Source organism: Eumetopias jubatus, unplaced genomic scaffold (assembly GCF_037043125.1).
Source record: "Eumetopias jubatus isolate StellerSeaLion01/CBP00866 unplaced genomic scaffold, mEumJub1_p1.0 scaffold_12, whole genome shotgun sequence".
Classification (NCBI taxonomy): Eukaryota; Metazoa; Chordata; class Mammalia; order Carnivora; family Otariidae; genus Eumetopias; species Eumetopias jubatus.
The window spans coordinates 32,905,655-32,911,654 of record NW_028274818.1 but is presented as its reverse complement, the minus strand read 5'-3'; positions in this window follow the sequence as shown (position 1 = coordinate 32,911,654).

The window sequence follows — 6,000 nt, the reverse complement described above, 5'->3', positions numbered from 1 at the left end:
GCAAAAGTAAACTACTGGGACTACATCAAAATAAAAAGCTTCTGCACAGCAAAGGAAACAACAAAACTAAAAGGCAACCTATGGAATGGGAGAAGATATTTGCAAATGACATATCTGATAAAGGGTATCCAAAATATACAAAGAACTTCTATAACTCAACACCCAAAAACCAAATGACCCAATTAAAAATAGCCAGAAAACATGTACAGACATTTCTCCTAAGAAGACATCCAGATGGCCAACAGACACATGAAAAGATGTTCAACATCATCATGGAAATGCAAATCAAAACTACAATGAGATATTACCTTATACCTGTCAGAATGTCTAAAATCACAAACACAAGAAACAACAAGTGTTGCTGAGGATATGAAGAAAAAAGAACCTTTGTGCACTGTTGGTAGGATGTAGGAGTACACTTACCTTGAAGGGCACTGAGTAATATATGGAACTGTTGAATCACTATATTGTACACCTGAATCTAATGTAACATTGTATGTTAACTACACTGGAATTAAAATTTTAATTAATTAATTGAAAAAAGAGAGACTGGAGCCACTCTCCAGGTTTAGACCATGGACACAAGAAGCGTCCCTGGAGAGGGCATAGATAACACAGCCCCCATGATCCAAAAGTCTTTCTTAGACTCCCAAAAATAGTCTAAGAAAGCAAAGATCTTCACTCCACAGGTAGCAAAACCAAAACCCTGAATTAACAAATGCTTGACTGTTCTACCCTAAGGAAACTCTAGTTAACCTGATTGACTTATGAGCTTATTTTGCAGAAGTTGACTGACCACCAGCAAGACTAGCTGAGACTGGAGCAAATGAGGAAGAATTCTTGCAGTTGCACAGAAGGGACCAAGAGTGAATAAAAGTAACTTCTGTGATGACATACCCTGAGATCTCCCCCATCATCATGCTTATCCTGCCATTTAATAAACATGTGTCCCATGAAAAGACAGGATTCCTGAATTCCCATACTCAGAGAGGAGCACACCTCTCTTTCCCCCTATATCTAATCAGCATAGTCCATTCAACCCACATGCCTGTGACATCCTGACCCCTTATCCTTAAATACACCCAACTGCAACCCTTTGCAGAGGCAGATTTGAGAAATTTTCTCCCATTTCCTCGCTTGGTGCCCTGCAATAAAACCCTTTTTCTCTACCACAAAACCAGCATCAATGTTATTTGCCTTGCTGAGCACTGAGCAATGGACTCATGTTCAGTAACAAAACTGGTGACCAAGAAGGGACTCTGAGTCCTCTCTGCACACCTGTCTATGGTTCGCTGCCCCTTGCTTGCCCAGGATTCTGCGAAAGGGTCCAGCAGCTGCCTGGACCATTGATCCAGGGAGGTGTCTAGGGATTCCCGCATGGTGGGATTGTGTCACCCTTCTGCATTTTAGTTTCATTTCTGTGGTGGAAAAACAGGACTTGATTTGGAAAAAGTCTGTTGTTGAATACTTCATGTGTGACAGCACAGGACAAGTTTTTCTTCTCCTTGATCCTCTTCTAGGGGCCAACTTGATAGAGTTCCACAAGGAAGCTTTGACTTCTGAAAGGAAGCCTTTGTTGGGGGAAACCCTGGCATCAAGGAAGAGTTAGGGACCCTACCCATAGAAGTTCTCTTGTTTTCTTGTTTCTTGAATTTTTGATAATGTGCATCTAGTTTTGCTAGGATTGTATTAGGCAATATCTTGATTAGGATAGAGGAAGTAAATTAAAGCCAAAGCATGGGTAATAGTAATTTGATCTCTTCATGCAGCCCTTTGATATGCATACTTAAAAACTGGGCAGCTAGTAGTTATGATAACATGAAAAACAAGATGATATTTTTCTGTAATATTGCTTGGCCGCAATGCTCCCTGGACTTAGGAGAAATATGACATGAAAATGGGCCTTTGGATTATAATACTATTCTCCAGTTAGAATTGCTCTGTAAAAGAGAGGAGAAACAAGATGGATGACATTCTGTATGTACTATCTTTCATGCTGTTATAGCAGAACAAGCTGGTACAGAAGAAACTATGGTCCAAAAGGGGAATAAACCCCCAAAGGTTTTACCAGAGTCTAATGAGTGACAGGATGACACCTCAACTAATATAGCTGAATTTACCAAAGGCTCCAGTTTGACCTCTATAGGGAGGTGCAGCAGGGCCTTCAGCTGTGCAAACCTCAGAGCCATGGGCTCTAGGGTCCCAGGCTCATGAGGAATCAGAACAAAAAGGAATAGTCTCTCCTTCTCATACCCAACAGGGCAGGGAGCAAAATTTGGCCAGGGAGCCACTCAAATTCAGGCAGGGCAATTCCCTTTAAGGCAAGTGCCCATTGGGGAAACAAATAATGGTGATCAACCGACTGAAATGATTTGGGTACATTCCCTTTTTCTCTACTTCCAACTTGCTTAATTGGAAAAATAATATGCCAACATATAGAGATGACCCCAAAGGAATGGAAAACTTGTTCTCCCCAATTTTGCCACCCATAACCTCATCCAGGCAAATGTACACAGTTTACTCACCACTCCCCTTATGTCAGAAGAGTGGAGAATGATGTTAGAAGAAGCTGATAAGCTCCAGGCTGAGGCTCCAGGCAATTTGGTAAGGGCTGCAGCTGCCATGGTGGTGCTGGCGGCTGACCCCAACTGAGTTGCAAATGATAGGGGGAAATTATGCTGGTGTCCTAGATATTCACAAGAAACGACAGAGTTTGGAAGGGGCCATAGAGATGTATATGTCACAACTGGGTGAAATTGCCTTTAAGGTTTTTAAAGGCAGAGATCACGAACAGGAGAAAAAGGAGCAATGCAAGATGAAGCACATAACCTTGCTTGCTACTGCCCTCACACGGGAAGGACAAAGAAGAGGTAACAGACCCAGGGTAAGAATTCTTGGCAAGCAGAATTAGAAGGGGCACACTACAATAGGGCCTTGGCAATGTGCCTATTGTAAACAAGAAAGCCATTGGAAAAAAGAATTGCCCCTAGATTAAATAACGCTCCTGGGGAAAAAGGGGAGCAAGATCTCATTACTCTTGAAATGTCCCAGCTTACTGAGACGGATCAAGAGTGATGAAGCCCTCACTCCATTACAACCCACAGGCTCCACTAACCTTTCTCACAAGGAGCCTTGGCACAATTGAAAGTGGGAAAATGGATGACTGAGTTTTTGATCGACATAGGCACCACCTATTCTGTATTAAATACTTGCTTAATAAAATTATCCTCCATGAAAGTAACAGGAGTATCAGGAGAACCTTTGCAAAGACTGTTCTTCTAACCCCTAGGTTGTCAAATTGGAAAAACTTCTTTGAAACATAGTTTTTTGTATACACCTGAGTGCCCCACTCCACTCTTCAGAAGGGACTTGCGGAATAAGCTCAATACACAAGTCACTTTTTTGTCTGGGCAAATAGATACCAAAGTACGACCAGAGAAACTTGTGTATTCCAGGCAATATTGCAATGAGGAGAGGAACAGCTGAAGGACTTGTCAGAAGAGTCTACAAAAGGTAAACCCCAACATTTGGACAGATGGGAGGACTGGATGGGCAAAAACCGTAGCACCTATCCAGGTGAGGTTTTGTCCTAAGGCAAGGATTCCAAACCTAAAATTGTGTTCCCTAAGGGAATGTCTTAAGTGAGGTTTGCAGCCTCTGGTGATTGCCTTTTTGGAAGGCAGCTATGCTCACCACTATACCACCAATGCTGGTGATTGCCTTTTTGGAATAGGACTAATTCAGTCCTGCCACTCTCACCTCCAACACTCCAATCTTGCTGGTTCAGAAGACTGCACAAAAGAATATCACTTTGTCCAAGACCTCAGAGCAATCAAACAAATAATGGAGTATGGTCTCCTGGTGGTACCTAGTCCTTATACCTTGCTTAACACCTTGTGTGGAGATTTTCACTGGTTCACTGTGCTCAACTTAAAGGACGTGTTTCTCTGTGTGCCTCTAAGTCCAGAATCTCAAGAGCTATTTGCCTCTGAATGGGAAGACTTGAACACTAAGTTTAAGCAGCAATATTGCTGGACTGTATTCCCCCAAAGATTTAGGAATGCCCTATTGTTGGTGAGGTTCTGGCTAAAGATCTTAGAGAACTTCAGCTCACAGAGGGTGCCTTGCTTCAATATGTCGATGACATTTTGATAGCCAGTAAGACCAGAGACTAAAGACTATTTTGACTCAGAAATTTCTAGCTGAGATCATATGTATCATATGTACCATATGGTACATTGGGGAGGGTATGTGCTATGGTGAGTGCTGTGAATTGTATAAGACTGATGAATCACAGACCTGTACCTCCGAAACAAATAATACATTATATGTTTAAAAAAAAAAAGGAAGATAGTAGGAAGAGAGAAATGAAGGCAGGGAAATCGGAGGGGGAGACGAGCCATGAGAGACTATGGACTCTGAGAAACAAACTGAGGGTTCTAGAAGGGAGGGGGTTGGGGGGATGGGTTAGCCTGGTGATGGGTATTAAAAAGGGCACGTATTGAATGGAGCACTGGGTGTTATACACAAACAATGAATCATGGAACCCTACATCAAAAACTATTGATGTATTCCAGAGTGTAATAAAAAAAAAACTAATGATGTAATGTATGGTGATTAACATAACATAATAAAAAAAATTCTAGCTGACTGGGGATGAGGTATACAAAAAAGAGGGACAAGTTTCTCAACCCTCTGTGAAATATTTGCTGTTTGGTCTCAGAGGCAAAGAAGTTTCCTCCCTGATAGGGAAGAGACATTAGCCAGGGTGGTGGTACCCACTACCTAAAGGCAACTGTGGAGATTGGCAGAATTCTGCCATATCTAGATTCCCAACTTTGGATTCACAGCTACGCCCTTCCATGAAGCCCTCAACTGAGGAAACAATAAACTCTGTAATTAGACAGGAGAATGTCACAAATGTCACCAGGCATTTGTTATTAAAAAAAATTTGTTAAAGGCACCAGCATTGGGACTTCCAGATATAAGAAAGTCCTTTGATTCGTCCATTCATGAAAGACAGAGGGTGAGTCTTAAGAGTGTTAACATAGACTCTTGGTAACATGAGAAGACCAATTGCCTATGTTTCAAAAAAATTGGATATAGTGACATGGGGATTCTGGGATCAGACTGGTTTTCAGGTTTATTTTCATGGATCCTCTAAGGCATTGATGTTACAGGGACTAATAACAATGGACATGTCCATATGCATCATACTAATTCATCTGGAATGACAAAATGTGTGCATGGTGTTGTTCCAAGATGGTCAAAGAAGGAACTAATATCCGAGTTATGCAAAATGTACATGCAGAGCCAGGAATAAGAAAATACTTCCAAGTAAGTGCAAAATAATTTCATTCCTCAAGCCCAAAACTGTGCCCCTAAAACCAGCAGGAAGTAGCCAGAGCGGTCATCATCCCATTCCCTCAAGACTGGGGAATGATCTAATGATAGAGGGGACTAAAACCAATATGCTGAGTGAAAAAAATGCTTGGCTGTTCTACTCTAGGGAAACTCTGGCTAACCTGATTGATTTATGAGCTTGTTTTGCAAAAGTTGACTGACCACCAGCAAGACTAGCTGAGACTGGAGCAAACCAGGAAGAATTCTTGCAGTTGCACAGAAGGGACCAAGAGTGAATGAAAGTAACTTCCATTATGACACACTCTGAGATACCCCCCAGTTGTCATGCTTACCCTGCTATTTCATGAACATGTGTCCCATGAAAAGACAGGATTCCTGAATTCCCATGCTCAGAGAGGAGCACACCTCCCTTTTCCCATATAACCAATCAGCATATTCCATTCAACCTACATACCCTGTCATCCTGACCCCTTATCCTTAAATACACTCAACTTAAACCCTTTGGGGAGGTAGATTTGAGAAATTTTCTCCCATCTTCTTGCTTGGCACCCTGCAATAAAACCCTTTCTCTCTACCACAAAGCCAGCATCAGTGTTTGGCTTGCTGTACATTGAGCAATGGGCCCTTGTCCAATAA